The sequence below is a fragment of the Panulirus ornatus genome, chromosome 16 (assembly GCF_036320965.1).
Source record: "Panulirus ornatus isolate Po-2019 chromosome 16, ASM3632096v1, whole genome shotgun sequence".
Classification (NCBI taxonomy): domain Eukaryota; kingdom Metazoa; phylum Arthropoda; class Malacostraca; order Decapoda; family Palinuridae; genus Panulirus; species Panulirus ornatus.
The window spans coordinates 36,063,917-36,084,662 of NC_092239.1; positions in this window are offsets into that span (position 1 = coordinate 36,063,917).

Sequence of the window (20,746 nt, forward strand, 5' to 3'; positions counted from 1 at the left end):
GTTTAATACGTTTTCAGTACCAGGCGTTCAATACGTTTTCAGTACCAGGCGTTTAATACGTTTTCAGTACCAGGCGTTTAATTTCTTTCATGACGTTCGACGCAGCGTTCACCCGACGCCACGACATTAACGGCCACGTTAAAACGCAATGCGTGAGACGAGGTTCAGGCCACTGTCCAACGAGGCTTGGCTATTGGACGACGACTGTAAAATATGTCCCCCCCCCCCCCCCAAATTACCGGAGTGACTGGTCCCGTTTTTTTGGCGAGCGCTTAACGACTGTTTGACATGGCGGTTATTGCACGACTGACCCGTCCGCTTAACTAACGTTGATTGACTGACACGTCCGCTTAACTAACGTTGATTGACTGACTCGTCCGCTTAACTAACGTTGATTGACTGACACGTCCGCTTAACTAACGCTGACTGACACGTCCGCTTAACTAACGTTGATTGGCCGACACGTCCGCTTAACTAACGTTGATTGACTGACACGTCCGCTTAACTAACGTTGATTGGCTGACACGTCCGCTTAACTAACGTTTTCTGACTGACACGTCCGCTTAACTAACGTTGATTGACTGATACGTCCGCTTAACTAACGTTGATTGGCTGACACGTCCGCTTAACTAACGTTTTCTGACTGACACGTCCGCTTAACTAACGTTGATTGACTGACACGTCCGCTTAACTAACGTTGATTGGCTGACACGTCCGCTTAACTAACGTTTTCTGACTGACACGTCCGCTTAACTAACGTTGATTGACTGACACGTCCGCTTAACTAACGCTGATTGACTGACACGTCCGCTTAACTAACGTTGATTGACACGTCCGCTTAACTAACGTTGACTGACTGACCCGTTCAGTTAACTAACGTTTACTGACTGACCCATTCAGTTAACTAACGTTGACTGACTGACCCGTTCAGTTAACTAACGTATATTGACCGACCCGTTTTCTATTACCGTGTTCGTCATGTTCTAACTATGCTCTGAGTGTTCACTGAGTGTTTACTTGTATGAATAATTACATGTGAAAGTAAGTGAATAATAAAGATGTGATATTATGTATATTCTAAGCCAGGTGCTCTTAGGGGAGGCTGAACAGGTGTGTGTGTGTGTGTGTGTGTGTGTGTGTGTGTGTGTGTGTGTGTGTGATGACTGATTACTATTTGTGTTATGGGGAGAGAGTTTTTACACTCGCGTTGCCTCGTCTCTTAACCTATGTATGTATGTATGTATGTATGTATGTATGTATGTACCACGTCTTTACTCCTGTGTACACACACACCAGCCTAAGGTGTGTGTGTGTGTGTGTGTGTGTGTGTGTGTGTGTGTGTGTGGTTACATGTAAGCGCGTACGTATGAACAAAGGTAGCAAGAAGATCGTCAGAGTGAGCTTTCATTTCTTATACTGGAAAATAAATTTCATATACTCGACTGTACAATAGCCTATAACAGCCTCTGTCTTAACGAGCTTCTCGATGCAGACAATAAGGAAGTCGATCCTCCTTGTGGCATTTGAGACAGAGAATATAATCCTCCACATCCAGTTTTCTTGACTGCGGATTTCGCCCTCAACTGGATTCTTTATTGAATCATTGTCATTTTACTTTCTAACTCGGGTGTTGTTTCCCCTTCAACACCCGTCTGTTATTTCCTCTATACTCCACTACAATCCCCCATCTGAACTGTACCGAAATGATGTTTTCAAATCCTTCAGGTCCCAACCTACTGACCGCCACACTTTTCCCTTTGCCCTTCGCACCAGTCGCGTGTTTTATGACCCTGGCTTAATCAACGCAACGAGCAGGAAGACCATGGGTTGAATTGAGAACTGATTCTCGGCATTATCTTGCGAGGAGGTGGTGTGTGTGTGTGTGTGTGTGTGTGTGTGTGTGTGTGTGTGTGTGTGTGTGTGTGTGTGGGTGGGGGGAGGTCTATAGAAGAGAGGTCAGCTCTCTCCTCATAAACACACATTTCTCACACCAAGCCAAACGCCACCCATCACTCTTCGTGTGTCAGAGAAAACTGACATTTTGCTTTCCTGGGAGGGGAGGGGCGGTAACTTTTTTTTATCATTCATTTGTCTCTTTTTATCATTCTTCTAATGCATTTATTTCTCTCCATGATCGGAAACAAGTGACCATAATATGTTTATTCATTAACAATCTGCTCAAATTTCAGTTCTCACTGACACTCCTGCTTCATACTATAAGGAAAGTAAGACCCCTAGCGATATTTTGACTAAAAGATCTGAAGTTTCCTAAATTTCTTTTTATTTTCTAGTCTTTAACAGCAGCATAACGGCTTATGTAGTTCGGTTTCTGGCAGAGAGAGGATAGAAATCTCGCCGAGAGGTCTGACCTATCAAGATGAGGCAGGATATACCGAAGAGGAACCTCCCCAGCATTTACAGATGGCCACGGGAGGGAGTGCGTATCATCACAACACACTCGCTGGGTTATACTACTACTACACACGATTGGGGGTGAACTAGAGTGCAACGTACGTTCCCTCCCTCCTCCTGCAGGCGACGCAGACGGAGGAGATGACTATCGTCAACCAGAGGAGCCATGCTTTATTCACAATCATCTTTTGATGACGAGGACTTTTCCTTCTCTCTCTCTCTCTCTCTCTCTCTCTCTCTCTCTCTCTCTCTCTCTCTCTCTCTCTCTCTCTCTTCCCTTTCATACTTGATCGCCGTTTCCCGCGTGAGCGAGGCAGAGCCAGGAACGGGCGAAGAGAGGCCGGCCGCATTCGCTCACATCCACTTCTCTAGCTGTCGTGTGCAATGCACCGACACCACAGCTCTCTTTTTTTACCCACTGAATATTTGATGAGGTGATCAATAATGATCAACGAAGAGATACTTTCGTCCTTTGGGCAGTTAATATTCCACAGGGTTCTTCTGTGACGCGAAACACGCAAATAACTCTGAAATCCATTAGAATTTCGGAACATTTGAGACTAGAAACTTACGTTTTACTACTGACAGTAGAATGTGTGGTCGACAGAACAGATTGCCTTAACCCTCTGAAAGGGGAAGGCATAATATAATCGGTCGTGAGACAATAGTTTGCATTTTAACTAACGGTAAAATGACCTATCATATTAGCGAAGAGCGGACCCGTATTACAGGTTTAGGGAACCACTGGGTTGGTGACGCGTTTTACCAAGCGACTGTTACGGAATGGATGGATATATATATATATATATATATATATATATATATATATATATATATATATATATATATATATATATAATATATATATCTTATAGCCACCATTGTCGTCTTAGTGGGACGTGGGAAGTCCAGAGACGTAAGCAGGGCAGATGATTTGGCCAGTACTGCAACCGAATTTTCATCGTAAAGAATATGATGTCTAGGTAACTTCTTGTCTATCTATCTATCTATCTATCTATCTATCTATCTATCTGACGCCTGTTACCGCCTGGAACCCTTTCAACGGGGTGTCCACGGCAATAAAGTCTCCATAACTAATGGACTCCATTGCCTCTTCTTATCCTTTAGCGCCTCACCCTTAACGGGCCACTGGCAGATGGCAATTCCAATGCAGTATTTGCAGAGGCTGATCCCTGATGCTCCTACTGGCTACTTCTACCACTTAAAGCTCCAGGCTAATGTTCCTGCAGACTATTTCTACCTAGAGCTCCAGCCTAATGCTCCTACTGGCTACTTCGACCTGAACTTCCTACCTAATGTTCTTTCAGCACCTATACATGTATCCGTCGAGCATCCTCGGCTTATAAATGTATCCGTCAAGATCCCTATGACGTCGATCTGTTCTTGGAAGCACTTGCAGCCCTTCACGAGTTACCCCTGCCGTCCTACGTCTCCCCAAGATTCGTATAACCAGAGAGTCCTTCCCCCTGACTGATGTTCTGAAGTGACACACCCGTTGCAGGGGCGTCGCAGATAGCGATGCTGGCTGGAGCTTGTGGGGGGAGGTGCATTCTACCACGCGCACTGCTCACCGAGGAGATAAATCAGACCGGTATACAACGCGGGGCCAGTGTCGTGCGCCGCCAATTTGTTAGCCTCGCATTTTTTTTCCCCACCCTCTTCCACACACACACACACACACATACACACCACTTCTGTGCCTCACCACAGGGCAGGATATTCTGGTTCCTTCGCCAGGCATACTGCACACACACACACACACACACACACACACACACACACACACACACACACACACACACACTACCGCAAAACGCACAGTCAATTTCTTTTATTCTCTGAAGTGCGTCGACAAATTGTGGGGTACTGGTGTAAAAGCTGATGTGGAAATAACTGAAGCTATATAACTCAAAACAACAACAAAAAAAAAGTACTGGTCACAGTGTGTCTCAGTAAAACGGTTTGCCCCAAGTCCACTTAACACAATCAGAGAACCAAGCAACTTTTACCTCCTTTTTTTTTTTTGACGATGTTACACAGTGGTGGTGGGCGGGGCTGGAAACACACTCGTTGCCTGTCGACATTCTAACACCACCGCCACCAGGCCAACAGCAGTGGGAGGCCAGGCCCCAGCCTCGCGTTATGCCACAGCATTATGTCTCAGTGATACGTCCCCAAACATCTTTTTTTAAAACCTGATTTTCATGAGATACTCTTGCCTGTCCAGGTCATGTTATGTGATACAGTTATCTAAACGTTACACACACACACACACACACACACACACACACACACACATATATATATATATATATATATATATATATATATATATATATATATATATATATATATATATATATATACATATATATTCCTATGAGTCACGGGGAAAATGAAACGCGATAAGTTCCCAAGTGCACTTTCGTGTAATAATCACATCATCAGAGGAGACACAAGAGAGAAATATTACAGTTATATATATATATATATATATATATATATATATATATATATATATATATATATATATATATATATATATATAGTTACTTGACTACGCCTGCTCGCCGTTACAACATAAGTGAAAAGACACCTGTGGTAAGGCCGTCTGTTTCATGCACGTTTAAAACAAAAGCCATACAATTATGTACATTTTTACTAACCGTCTTTTAACGCGTTGGCGCAAGGAACTAACTGGTCTGGGAGCTGGAACGAAGATTATGAGCTGCATATCAATATCAATGATCACTCAAAGACGTAACTAAACCATGGTATACCCCCATATTGCACAGTTTTGTACTGTAGATCATAAGGTAAACATCTCGAGAGTCAAATGGCATGATAGGTAACACAATCTTCCCCAGGCGCTGCATGGTAAGCGCTGCATCAATTTCATCATCAGCGTGTGGAGTATCACTGCCATCAATATCCTAGCTTAAGCTATATCTAGTATTTATTATTTCTGCCTCTGGGCTTTCTACAAACCTCTTTCTTAGATGATGGCATGATCAGCAAGAGGATACGCCCATTTCGTAACTAATTTTCAAATTCAGTCTACTTCGTAATCAATGATTAACACTGTGTAAGAGGTCGGTGTGAAAAACGTATATGGTTTTCTTATCAGTGACTCAGTTCATTTCTTTTCACGCTCTGCTTAGGGCAGTGAGTTGAATCACTCCGCTAGACTGTATTCCTCCCCAAATCAGTCCACCAGACTACATTTTTGCCCCCAGTCACTCCACTAGACTGCATTTGTGCCCCCAGTCACTCCACTAGACTGCATTTGTGCCCCCAGTCACTCCACTAGACTGCATTTGTGCCCCCAGTCACGCCACTAGACTACTTTTTTGCCCCCAGTCACTCCACTAGACTGCATTTGTGCCCCCAGTCACTCCACTAGACTGCATTTTTGCCCCCAGTCACTCCATTAGGCTACTTTTTTTGCCCCCAGTCACTCCACTAGACTGCATTTGTGCCCCCAGTCACTCCACTAGACTGCATTTGTGCCCCCAGTCACTCCACTAGACTGCATTTGTGCCCCCAGTCACGCCATTAGACTACTTTTTTGCCCCCAGTCACTCCACTAGACTGCATTTTTGCCCCCAGTCACTCCGCTAGACTATATTTTTGCCCCCAGTCACTCCACAAGACTGCATTTTTTCCCCCAGTCATTCCACTAAACTGTATTTTTGCTCCCAGTCACTCCACCAGGCTGCATCCCCCCCTCCCCTCAATCAGTCCACTAAACTGTTTTCTTTTCCCCCATCATTTCGTCGACGTGCTGTCATTCGCTCCCACGCTGCGCGAAGCGGAGACCGAAACAGTTTCGACATTCGGTCGTTCGAAGCAGTTGCATAAGCTTTAGTTTGATCTGGCCACTGCTTTCCAGCTGCGGTCATTAGAGTAATGCTGCAGTAAAGTTCACTTGACTTTCCTTCCTGTTCTACCCGCATAACATACTCGGGAAGGTCACAGATAGTAGCTTACAGAGTCATCGTCAAACGCTTGCACAAACCTAGGTTCATAATCTCTATACTAACCTCAAAAAAAGGATCCAAAACTTGATTTTCTCGCTCTTTTGTTTTACGGTTGACCTTCTACTCAGATGGGTACATGGCAAGGTAACATAAGCTACAGGTTTAGCACCCGTAGGTGGTGAATGGTATATAAGGTATATAATGGTATATAAGGTATATAATGGTATATAATGGTATATAATGGTATATAAGGTATATAAGGTATATAATGGTATATAAGGTATATAAGGATTTAATTGTATTAAGAGATATGATCTGTATACGACAGGCTTAGATCCCCATACACTTATCAAGAAATCCTCCTGGATGAACGCTATTTGATCCTCCTCTAACGATTTCAACGTGATAATAAGCATCTGGAAATGATCCTAACTCTTCTGCCACTGGTATGAGGATATCGTAAAACGCATGGACTCGGTTATAGGCTGGGATATCGCAAATGACTGCTGCTGCTTCCCACAGTTTTTGTGTTGGGGAGCAGCAACTCGAGGACTGAGTTTTGGCATACCGTTCGTCTTCCCTCGTACAGCAAGCATGTGCAAGTATCTTCTGTCATATTCCCTTATCTCTTCCTATGATCTTTCCATCTTTACGAGTCGAATCTCCAAAGACCCGAGACACTCGGAAACTAACTACACCTGCTTTCATTTTTCCCCTGTCCAATAATCCAACATTTTCTCCTATTTACCGTCATATATTTCATCCGAGATGGCCAAAGACCAGGGCACAAGCTTTTGCCCAATGCTTCGTCGGCAACAGTAACAAAAAAGAAACAGAAACCGCCACATAAACACTACTGAAGCGAGTTAAATTTCAAATAGCTCGTGGGATTTGTCTTCTATTTTTCTTCTTCTTCTTCTTTCCATATTTTATTCTCAATTTCGTCACTGGATCTTTTGTAAGAGACAAGAAACACCAAGGTATTGCATGAGAGCTTTTATTTAAACTTATTCGTATCATCGTAAAGAGACCTTTTTATTACCATTATTCCTGTGAACCAATTTTCCACTCTTATCATCCATTATCGACGTCTTGCACTGGCCATGTCATTGTTGCAAGAGAGAGAGAGAGAGAGAAGCTACACGACCTTGAGTATTAATCTCCCAGCGTTCACTGTGTGGTCCCTAGTGTCCATAAAATGTAATTACAGTTATCATTATTAAGTATAAGTCCAGAACCTTGTTTATGACGGGAGGTCCTGCAGCTTCGGGGCTGCGCTGCAGTCAGATGCTGGGGAGACATTAATGCACTGCTCTAGGGGTGAACCGTTCCTCCCTTGTCGTTCACGGACGACGATACAGCTTCGCCAAAAGGTATGGCTCTTCACTCGCGGTGTAGCCGAGTGCGGGCTGAGTACGGCAACACCTGCAAATTGCAGCTCGTGTCTGTGTATGGCCAAATCGCAACTGTGGAAGGTACTGGAAGGAATGTGTATTGGGCCATCCAACCACCCCCACACTCCAGCAGCAGCTGGCTCACTGTGACGCCTTCTCTTGGTCTACTTAAAGGACTCTGTCGTATCATTAACATCTACACATGATCACCATGATAGAGAATCTGGTGCAGGTGTTCACGTATAATCAAACTTGAGGCAAATGTTAGGCAGACTCGTCCTAAAAGCAGGCACGGAACTGTATGAACTTTTAAAATTACGTTGTTGTATTTGAAAATCCGCCGAATTGAAACCCACTACTTTCTCTGCCTTGTAAAACTATTGTAAAAAAAAGATTAGACTTTTAATCGATGGATTGATAAAAGTTTTAAAGAAAGTGTTACTTTCTTTCGATGAGACATCTCTTTCGTTAAACATTTTCGTGTGTTTAAGTGCGTGTGATTATCATTCGTGTGTTATGGGTAGAGAGTCTTTCATTCGTGTTGCCCCGTCTCTTAACCTTGTACACACACACACACACACACACACACACACACACACACACACACAAACACACACACACACACACACACACACACACACACACACACACACACACACACACATATCAGCCTAAGCTAAATGCCCATATACCGTCCAGGCCCGAGGGAAGGATGAACACCTGGGTTGGGTGTAGGCCGACTGCTGCTCTTAGGATTCGAACCCATGCGGGCTCGTGCTAACTCATGGCGCGTGTGTGTGTGTGTGTGTGTGTGTGTGTGTGTGTGTGTGTGTGTGTGGGTAATGACAACAGTTTTAAATGGAACATCACGCTCTCTCAAATACTGGTGCGCGAAATAGTGCTCATCTGGTCTCTTTGTGCGCATACTAATGCCTTCATGCCCCTCTACATCCCCATAACCTCACTGAACCCTTCGCAGGCAACCTCAACAGACCATAGCTACTCCCTAAAGGGGTTTACGAGGTTTTGCAGCTGCTATATCTTGGCTGGTAACGTACCCGTAACGCAGACGTTCAAGCAAGCTGGAACACCTTTTAAAAACCGTAGGATAAACTCAAGCAATGAGACCACTTCCAGTCATCATCCACCATGGGCTTCCCTTCGAAACCTATGGACTCTTGAGGGAAACGTTTTCACCCAGTTATATTACATGTCCCCCCTAAGAAAAAAAATGTCTAGACTTAAAAGGCGAAATTCACCATTAACCTTCACTTCAATAATAAACTCAACCTGCACTTCATGAACTTGTATCTATCTGTATCTATACTTGTATATATATATATATATATATATATATATATATATATATATATATATATATATATATATATATATATATATATATATACCGTAATATATATATATATACAAGTTCAAGACATGTAATTTGAGCATTTTTTTTTGGGGCGGGGTGCACACTAAAGGTAAAAATCATGAACTTTGCCTACGCGTTGGGAACTTTGAGACGACAGCAGCCTTGTGGAACTGCTATCAAGTCCTGCCCCAAACATGAAACTTCTTAAGCTCGGGAAACTTACATGTTCAACCTCGCCATCCGTGATAGAAAACACAAAACCACCCCTGAACGTAAGCAGGTAAATACAGGATCTTAAAACAACGCCTCACTCTATAATAACAAACTCATTTAAAATAATATCTTACTAGGGGAAAAAAAATTATGATCATACTACCACACTGTATAATAAAAGAATTTAGAATAATATCCATTTTCTTTTTTCTTTTTTTTTTTTTTTTGCTTCTGAGTGAAAACCGGTTTTGCTTTAAGACCAATAAGCCACTGAAATTATAGGCCAGGTCACTATGCCAACACGCGTGGGCTACAGGCTATATTCCATGATATTTATAGCTTGGCAGCAGACAACGCGCGAGCGCTTTTATTCTTCAACGTGGAAAAAGACACTTCTGTCTCGTTTTCTATCCGGTTACACGCATAGATATCCATTCGTGATTTACGTATGACGTGGATTACATCATTGTCTTTATATATATATATATATATATATATATATATATATATATATATATATATATATATATATATATACACACACACGTCTCTTCGTTGTATATCAACTGACTGTTATACTTCTCTCTTGTATATCCCCTGATGTGATTATTACACGAAAGTGCACTTGGGAACTTATCATGAATTATTTACCAGAAGCTGGAGAAAAAGGTATGTAATCATACTGAACAATAAACACATTACGAGAACAAACGACAAAAAAACCAGGAAGAAATACGACAAATTCAGTCACGTCAAAGCAATGGCAGAACCAGGGTCAAGAGCTGAGAGAGGAGTTTCTCTGAGACTGGACGCTGGGAGACAGGCATCAGACTAGAATAGTAAATTCTGGACCGTGAAAATGTACAGAATAATCAGCTACTTCTACTGCGCTCCTAAAGCAAACAGAAGCAGGGAATGGTTGACTCCTTTGGAATGAGGAGTTCCCAACAGCCGAAGATGATTTTTAACTCACTCATTCTTATCTTTGGGAAATAATAATAATGATGATAATAATAATAATAATAATAATAATAATAATAATAATAATAATAATAATAGTAATGATAATAGTAATAATAATAATAATAATAATAATAATAATAACAATAAAAATGCTAATACTAATAATAATAATAAATACTACTAATAATATGATAATAATAATAAATAAGTAATAATGATAATTAATGATAATGATAATCCTTGACAAAATATATCAAATCTGGAACTCCGTTACCTGTTTCAGTTCCTGAGCGGCACAGCAACGCCCGCCAGAGGCCGGGAATCCGCCATCGGCCAAAAAGAGGTTTTGCTCTCCGTCGCCGAAGGCAACAGTCGTATCACTAAGACAAATCTAACATCAACGCGGAACCACTACACTACTTCAGTGACTGAAATCCAAAACTTGGTGGCCTGGAATTAGGAAACGAATATCCTGGACTCACCATATATTCAATCCTGGAGTCAACATAAACAACCCTGGGGACAACATAAACAACCCTGAGGACAACATAAACAACAGACAGATGATGGTTCTTCCCACCACTACCACCAGCGTCACCACCAGCAGCGACCCCTCAGGCCTGGACACTGCCCTCCTGTACAAGACGCTCTGCTGCGTCTGCGTCTGCTGCGTGGTGTGCACCGTCGTCATGGCGCTGTTGTACCGGAGTATGAGCACGGTGGAGATCTCGGACGCCTCGTCTCGCTGAGGAGGAAGGGTGACACCTACCCAGGGGCTTGCCCAGCCGAAGGGTGTCACCTACCCAGGGGCTTGCCCAGCCGAAGGGTGTCTGTCACCCATCGGGGACATCCCCAGCCGAGGGTGACACACCTTTCCAGGGATTTCTCCGGCCAAGTGCTGGATCCATCACACATCTCTGTATTGGACTCTGGAGAAGGTGAAGCTTCTCTGGAGGTGGTGCCTCCAACTCCTCTTATGCTTCTTCCTACACCAATTCTTGCAAGCTTCGCATCTCCGCAAGGACCATGTGGGGATGACATCCGCCCATCCAACACCCTGAAGGCAGGCGGCGTTTAAGGTCCAGTCCGGACACCGTGGGGGCTCTCTTACATACCACTAGGCTCCCTACACTAGCTGTTCCTGACTAGGCTTCCTACACGATCTATTCTTTAACTAGGCTTCCTACGCTAGCTGTTCCTAAACTTGGCTTCCTACGCTAGCTGTTCCTAAACTTGGCTTCCTACGCTAGCTGTTCCTAAACTTGGCTTCTTACACTAGCTGTTCTTAGCTAAACTATGCTTCCTACACTAGCTGTTTCTGACTAGGCTTCCTACACGATCTATTCTTTAACTAGGCTTCCTACGTTAGCTGTTCCTAAACTTGGCTTCCTACACTAGCTGTTCCTAACTATGCTTCCTACACTAGCTGTTTCTAACTATGCTTCCTACACTAGCTGTTTCTAAACTAGGCTTCCTACGTTAGCTGTTCCTAAACTAGGCTTCCTACACTAGCTGTTCCTAACTATGCTTCCTACACTAGCTGTTTCTAACTATGCTTCCTACACTAGCTGTTCCTAAACTAGGCTTCTGCTTCACTAGACCTAACTAGGCTTCCTACGCTAGCTGTCCTAAACTTGGCTTCTTACACTAGCTGTTCTTAGCTAAACTAGGCTTTCTACATTAGCTGTTCCTAAACTAGGCTTCCTGCACTATCTGTTCCTATGTTTCCTACACTAGCTGTTCCTAACTATGCTTCCTACACTAGCCGTTTCTAAACTAGGCTTCCTTCCGAGGTCACTCCTGAATTATTCTTTAAACACGTCTACGTAACCAATTTACTTCATTCGCACTCATGTCTCCTTTCCACATTACCCATCCGAGTTCCTAACTATCTTCCCAGCTAATCATCCTCACCATGTACCACCATGGGACCCCCAAACCACGTTTCAGTCCATATATATATATATATATATATATATATATATATATATATATATATATATATATATATATATATATATATATATACCTTCTCTGCCTCTTCTAATCAAAACACTCATTCCTTTTTCCTATAAATACACTGAAACACTTTCATTGGATTATCTTTTGCCAATCTCTCTCTCTCTCTCTCTCTCTCTCTCTCTCTCTCTCTCTCTCTCTCTCTCTCTCTCTCTCATTTGCGGCCTGACCTCGCCATGTCATGTCCAATAAGTTTGATGGTTCCTTGTCTTCTGGTTTTCTCACCAACAGGTGTGTGGCTTATTTGGTCACATTCTCTAAATTCAGTGTTACTAAGCTGAACAAAGACAAGGAAAAAAAAAAAATTATAAAAATGACGCGGAACCTTGATTACATTCACTGACACTTCAGTGGTATTGAAGTTGCAATTTACTTTCCCGTGCCACTGAAGAAAAAGAAGGAAAATACTGTTTGCTCAATTCCTTAAGGTGATAACCAAGAACCTACAAAAATATTTCAGTGGCTTCGTAATCTCGCAATCTAAACACTCACTAGCATCTGTAAACTCAAAGGCTTGAAATACAAATTCAGCTCTATGTTAAGTAGGTGTGGAGAGCTTGTCTCAAGGTTTCTGCAGCCAGTATATATACGTATAGCTGCACAAGTTGGACGATCGCAACCCGTAAAATATCACGAAACCCACGAAAATTTCTCGTCTTCTATTCGGCGGGCGGAGAAAACGGATCAGATAACAACAAACTGAAAAACCACGATGGTATTTGTCTTGTTCCCCCATGAAACAATGGTGGACTCGAGGTTTTTACAACAGTTTTAGAGGAATTCAAGGAATTTCTTTGACCAATTTCTCCCAATACTTTTTGAAAGGGAGTCCTGTTTTTTTTTGCTATAACCCCAGTGGACATGTGAGAAGTGATCATTTACAGTTGTAATCTTGTACAGTATTGGAGCCAGAATTTCGCAAGTAAGAAAATAAACTAAAACTATAGGACCAGAGCAAGCACTAGCCAGAGTCAATGTACCGTACTGAGGATGGTATACAGCGAAAGATGGCCGCGATATGAATATTAAGTAACGGTAGATAAGGTGTGGGCATCTATGTGCAAGAGGGACTTTGGCGTAGAGCAGTAGACAGCGTCCTTAACCCGAGGCCAGAGTCCCATCTTTGAGAACAGAAAACGAGACAAATTGTCTGCTGGCAAATACTAGATCTGAATTCATTGACGCGATTAAGGAAATGTTCAGGGAAATGTTTACATCCTACGTCTCGACCAAAACTATGATACGCCCCTCAATTTGGTCAGTGCACTTAGAACTAAGAGAGAAGGTCCAAAAGAGTGTAACAAAGATGGTACGATAATGAATAGACCTGAGACCTTCAACTTGTCCACAGTGGAAGAAAGATGATGAATGGGTGACTTGATCAAAACCTTTAAAGTGACCAAAACCAGTATGACAATGAACACATCTTCGAATGGTGCAGAGACAGAGCCACCATAAGGCCACGGAATGAAACCCAGCAAGAAACTTGTAACGAAGATGCAAAGTGGTGTGCTTTTATAGTACGAGAGTAATGGATGAATTGGAAAAAAACCGGGTGACGAAATTGTGAATGTGGACAGCGTACTTCAGTTTAAAAACTTGTACGACTGTGTGAAGAGAAAGTGCAAGAGATGGGGCTCCCACAAGTGCAGAACTCCCTCCCCCGTACAGTACTAATAGGTAGTTACACGTAAGTAATTAAAGAAACACGACCCCCTCAGCAGTCATAAGTGGAAAATAATCATATGGGTTTTTCTCAACGACGGTGAGGAAATATTGTTAAGTACACTCTCATTGAAAACCACACGGCGACAGTAATTATGCATGAAAAAAATATTACAAATGAATTTTTTTTGTGAGGGAGAGACTACTTTTGAGTTCACCCAAGCGGCGTGGACCAGTTTTTCTGAGTCGGCAGCAGCCTGACGCCACCCACAAGTGCTCACACGGCAAAGCAATGACCAGGTGTGAGTGCCGTAATTATGAACCTTTGGGGAAGAGGGAAGAATAAGGGAGGGAACCGTCCATACGATGCCTTCATACGACGTGAAGATTCAGGGTTCTAAAATCTCAATGAAGATGGAAACAGAGGAATATATATATATATATATATATATATATATATATATATATATATATATATATATATATATATATATATGGCACTTTTCAGAAGACTGGGCGTGTCTCTCGCACAGCCGTATTATACACCACATCCTATGGGCGTAATTTTCAAACCAGCTCCATCGAGAAAAAATACACAACACGATCCAATTCTTGATTGGTTGGAGGCTCGACTTCACAACTTCATGGTCCACATCGAGGCCGAGCCTTGAACTTGAGAGGTCATGATGATACTAAAAAGGCTCGAGGAAATGAAATGGCCATCTCGAAGCTAGAGCTTAAACTGAGCCACACACAAATATGCCGCAAGAAGTTCAAGGAAATGATGAGGGCTTTTAAGATGATTCTGTAAGGTATCCACAACACGTCAAAAATATCGTGTTACCAGCACAGCTACTTAGGTCTAGTTCCAGTGACCAGAAATAAATGGCTAAACTAGGGGGGAAGGTTTAGATCCAATACTGGTGACAATTCCTTGATAAACAAAACACTGGGACGAGCTGCCTGCTCTTGCCATGAACACAGACTCGTACAGGAAGATAACAAAGTTATCATTTCAAACAGGGGGACTGTCAATGGGCTTATTTCAATACTCTTTATGTGCTCTTTCTCAAGTAGGATCTCATCCTCAAGCAGATTAGATGGCAAAAGATCTGCTACATTACGTTCGTAAGGCGAGCAACCCTGTTGTTCTCTGCTACATTACGTCTGTAAGGCTAGCTAACCTCTGTTGTTCTCTGCTACATTACGTCTGTAAGGCTAGCTAACCTCTGTTGTTCTCTGCTACATTGCGTCTGTAAGGCAAGCCAACCTCAGTTGTTCTTTGCTACATTACGTCTGTAAGGCTAGCTAACCTCTGTTGTTCTCTGCTACATTACGTTTGTAAGGCTAGCTAACCTCTGTTGTTCTTTGCTACATTACGTCTGTAAGGCTAGCTAACCTCTGTTGTTCTCTGCTACATTACGTTTGTAAGGCTAGCTAACCTCTGTTGTTCTTTGCTACATTACGTCTGTAAGGCTAGCTAACCTCTGTTGTTCTCTGCTACATTACGTTTGTAAGGCTAGCTAACCTCTGTTGTTCTCTGCTACATTATGTCTGTAAGGCAAGTTAACCTCTGTTGTTCTCTGCTACATTACGCCTGTAAGGCAAGCCAACCTCTGTTGTTCTTTGCTACATTACGTCTGTAAGGCTAGCTAACCTCTGTTGTTCTCTGCTACATTACGTTTGTAAGGCTAGCTAACCTCTGTTGTTCTCTGCTACATTATGTCTGTAAGGCAAGTTAACCTCTGTTGTTCTCTGCTACATTACGCCTGTAAGGCAAGCCAACCTCTGTTGTTCTTTGCTACAGTACGTCTGTAAGGCTAGCTAACCTATGTTTTTCTTTGCTACAGTACGTTCGCGAGCCATCCCTGATGTTCTTTAATACAATACGTTCGTAAGGCGAGCCAAGCCCTTATGTTCTTTGCTACATCACGTTCATAAGGCTAGCTAACCCTGATGTTATTTGCTACATTAAGTACGTAAGGAGAGCCAACCTGATATTCTACCAAGGTGCTACTTTGCTCTCACTCTCTCTCCCTCCCTCCCTCCACACTTCGCCTCGCTCAGGTGTAGTTTTCTTTCACCCTCGAGATCTTACGAAGTGAGTCTGTCATAACTTGCGCAAAAAAAGAGGTCATTAAGGTTAGCGCAGGATATCTTAAGCCTAAATGTTACCGTGATGAAACACATACACACACAAGAGCGGGAAATTCACGGCAAAATTGACTGACCATTGAAAAAATTTTACGTTTTCGCACTCGAACTGTAAATGTTCAGAAAAACAATTAGGAAGATTTTCCTCTATTTTTCTTTTTAAGAGAAAACAAGAGTAAGATTGAAGATAAGATTCTCCAAACTAACACCACTGTCAGGGTTCCAATAATGATTAGGTTGATTTCAGATCAGGCTGCAGACAAACCGAAGATAATAAACGCAGGTGATACATTGGTCAGGCAACGGGAAAGGGATTGAACGAATAAGAAAAAAAAGAATAATAAGAAAGAGAATCCGATTCTGTTACCTCTGAGCTGAAGAGAATTACGATGGTATCACAAAGGAACTCTGCCAAGCATGTGTTATTTGCAGTCGATGCAGGCGCGAACGATATTGTTAAGAGTGGGTCTGAGGAATTAATGCGATGGCACAGAGAACCAATAAAGAACTTAAGTTAATGATAAAAGACGAAGAATAACTGAGAGACTCTCGGGGGTATAATGGTAAAAAAAAAAAGCCTTAAAATCCTTAATGTCGACAATGGTCAAGAGAAATTACATGAAGGGAAGGGGGAAGCTAATTTACTAATAACTGGTGGAAGATTTGTGTAGGGCTGTGAGGTAACTGGTGGGTGGCTGACGCCATCTCAATGCGGTTCGAGCCCCTTGCTTCAGCAGAACCCTGGAGAGTAATGCAAACAAGAACAACGAAATGCCAGTATGTTTGTACAACGGGATATCAGCATGATGTAAGAAGCTACACAGGGGTTAGAATTTGAAGGTGATGGACCAACTCGGTTATTAAGGAGGTATCCGAGAGTTTGTGGTCAGGAGAGGCAGAGGGGAAGAGCCTAAACAGGACTGAAGATTTGAAAATATGGTGGGGCATAAAGCACTGAAAGGAAGGTAAGCATTTTGGGTATAAAGTTGGTATGGATACAAAAAGAGTGCATAGGAAACACAGGTGACAGGAAAGGGGGTTGGCTTGGGAGCCCTCGTGAGGGAAAAACTAGAAAAAAAAATAATAAAAAAAACTCTTTACTAATCATATTTTCTGTGGTTTAATCATGTACATTTTTCAATTTGATCCCCCATCTTCCGGGGCCCCCTCAAAGACCCTAAGACCCCCAGATATTTTCCCCAGATATTCCCTTTCCTCAAAGAACCTGACTCCTATGTTAACCTCTTGGTTAAGACAGTAAATGAGAAGGTGGGTAGACGTATTCGAGGCTGGCATAACCAGGTTGAAATGTTCTTCTTCGTGTGTCTCCAGTTGCAGGTTCCCCTCACAGCTCGACCGCTGGGAAAGAAGGGAGGGTAAGGTGGAGGAGAATGCTGAGGTCATAAGCCTTGTCCACGACTGTCGGATCCGCCCACGTCTCTACGATCTTGCAGTCTCCGCTGACTTAGTGGGTCCTGGTGCCCGGTCCTCTCTACTTCGTCTGTCTGTTTTATCTATCTGCCCATCTATCCATCTACGCATTATCATCATCATTCATTATCATTACTGTCATTCTTCGTCGTATTACTATCATCATCACTATCAACAGTAACAGAAGTCATAGTAGTGTTACAACTACTACTAAAAGTGTAGTAGTAGTAGTAGTAGTAGTAGTAGTAGTAGTAGTAGTAGTAGTAGTAGCAGTAGTAGTATCATCATTATCATCATTTCGCCGCTAAGACATGAATCAGGAACTTAAGAGCCTTTGAACCACTCACACACACACACACCCCTTCATCCCGACACCACTGTGGTAAAGTGGAACATGGATATCCACTCTTACTCTTTTCCACTTTACACACTCGGCTGAATCGATACTTTAAAAGTCCTGACATGCGATGGTGTACACACTATGCAATACAGAGGAGCATATTCCCAATCTAACATCATCATCTAACACATCTTAGAGTGGATGACACTTCTTCCAGTGTAAAATGATTAATATTACTGGAAAAATGATTAATATTCTCCTTGGAATGGTCAATTTCCTTGCAGCTGTGCTGGCTGAACTTGACAAGTGACCCTTTACTGCAGTGACCGAATTAAAAAGATTTATTTCCAAGATGTCCTTCACTGCTCTCTGAGACAGGTTCAAGTCACGGGCCATCCCACCTCATATGTCACACCGCGGTACCGCTCGAAGGTTATCAACTGTGTTGTCTCAACGGCAAATGCTACTTGTCAAAGACTCACCTCACATTTGTAATGGTTACAGGTCGATCAATGTCATGATCTACTTCTCATCCTCTTCAGAAGAGGTGAGCACGCAGTCCTAAAGCGTAGTTGTAAGCTTCAGGGATCAGGTTTGGGGCCAGTGAAGTATATTTTATACAACAGGAGACCTAAAGCATCACCCTATGGTACGCTGCCACATAGCGGATGGCTTTTCAAATACTCTCTGTGATTTACCATCGTAAGGACACATCCCAAGTGATGACTGTCTCTTACGAGACGTATAATGATGCTGGAGACGTCAAGTGACTGTAGTTATGTGAGGAGCTCCTCCAGTATGTCACAAACGTTCTAAAACATCAGTGATGACGCCTAGTATTTCTCTGGGGTTTCCTTGCTCCTGATGCCAGGCAGTGGAAAGACTGAGACCAGCTGCTGGGCTTCCCTCCCTGACTCCAGTTCATCTGCCATTCAGCACAGAGAAGATATTCTACCAAGCAATTTTGTCATACGCTGAAAGATTATTGACTTCTGGATTTTCCCAGAGATGGTCAGTGGAGATACGAGTGTCCGCAGGTCTTCTCCAAGTCTCCTCGACCTTTCCTACTGGCTGGGAAGACACTCGCGTCTTCTTCCCACAAGGCTGGCCAGTTACCTAATGCGAGGCACGTCCGGTAGAGCACAGCAACAGGAAAAAAAGTAAGAAGCCGTGCCGTGTGCGCTGCACACACACCTGCAGCAGTCTGGGACGAACATTATCAGGCCCGGGAGATTTTGTGGTGTCAGTCATCCTCACTGGCCAAGAACACATTTTCCAACCCTCTAGGCTGACACTAGGCGTCAGGAGGGACGTGGCGTCAGAGGGACGTGGTATATGTGCCCGTATCACCGGCGGGCTGTCTCGCTGGCTCCGGAGGAGTTAAGCATTGTGCGGAATGCGAGGCGAAGAGGTCCAGCTTTATCTTGATAGCCGGCAATAGCGGTGCCATCCTCTCTCTCTCTCTCTCTCTCTCTCTCTCTCTCTCTCTCTCTCTCTCTCTCTCTCTCTCTCTCTCTACCTGGTTAAGGATCGCCACCAGAGGCAGGAGGGTAAAAGCACACAGGCGCCAGCACTAGTTCACCGCAGTGATAAATACGAGACGTTTACTGATGCAAGGCAGGTGAGTGGACACTGATATCTTTTTCTTTCCCTTCCATCCAGAGTTTTGTCGAGGCATTTGACAGACAAAACACGAAGTGTTGTCGGAGAAGGTGGCGAGGCTGAACATTAGATAAAATCTACGAGAAAGTGGATTAAATGGTGGCAAATGCAGCCATATATGACGAGGAGGATAATCAGCGAAGTGAACTACGACATTAGCTACAATAATCTTTGTAATCATATCAGATATAGACAGGGATACAAGGGCGAGTATATAATTCAGGTGTTCTGCCAGTACGTAACAATGAGGACAGAATATACGAGGCCAAGAAAAACAACAGACACACCTGTATATATTCTATAAGTTGGGGGAAGAGACCCTAATGGATTCGAATAACGACAAACGAGATCAAATACTATCAACAATTTACCGTCGGCTTCCTACAGATGTCCTACAGGGGAGCAAAACTGAGCTCGGAGAAAATGTCAAAGACTTGGGAGTTAATATGAATAGAAAACTTGAATTCAAGGAGCGCAATGATAAGAAGAGTACTTTCGAGCCAAGGGTTGACCAGCATGATAATGAGAACTCCAAAAACAAGTGACACAAAGCCATTGATGAATATGTCCAACGTACCTACGAAACGCACAGTCGAATACAGCTGTGTTGTGTTGGTCAATAGTTAAAATAGATGAGAATAAATAAGGGGAAAACTTCACAAGCAAAAATAATGGTCTGAAGAACACGAATTATAATGAGAGTTTAAAAAACTTACACTTTACAAAGAAGAAAGAATGAGGGAGACATGCCTGTTAATATATACTGGACAGGAAATAGAACACATCAATGCTTTGAATCTAAATTCATCTGAGCACCATCAAGGAAGGAATAATTCCTAGGAATATACCAATAAGATATCAGGAGAAAATATAAGAATGGCACGCAAAACAGCTTGAAAAGAATATTCGAGGCGAAACCAATGAAATAATGATAATGATGGACAAAAAGGGGGAAAAAAAAAGATGCATGGAGTGACTACAGAAACATGCAACAAAAAACTAGACCCATGGTCCAAGTCAGTCCCAGATGATCCTTGGACAGATCATTACACATGAGATGAGGCGGTGGTGGCGGGGCGAAACAGAGCAATTCAACTAGCAAGACATGCAGTGAGCG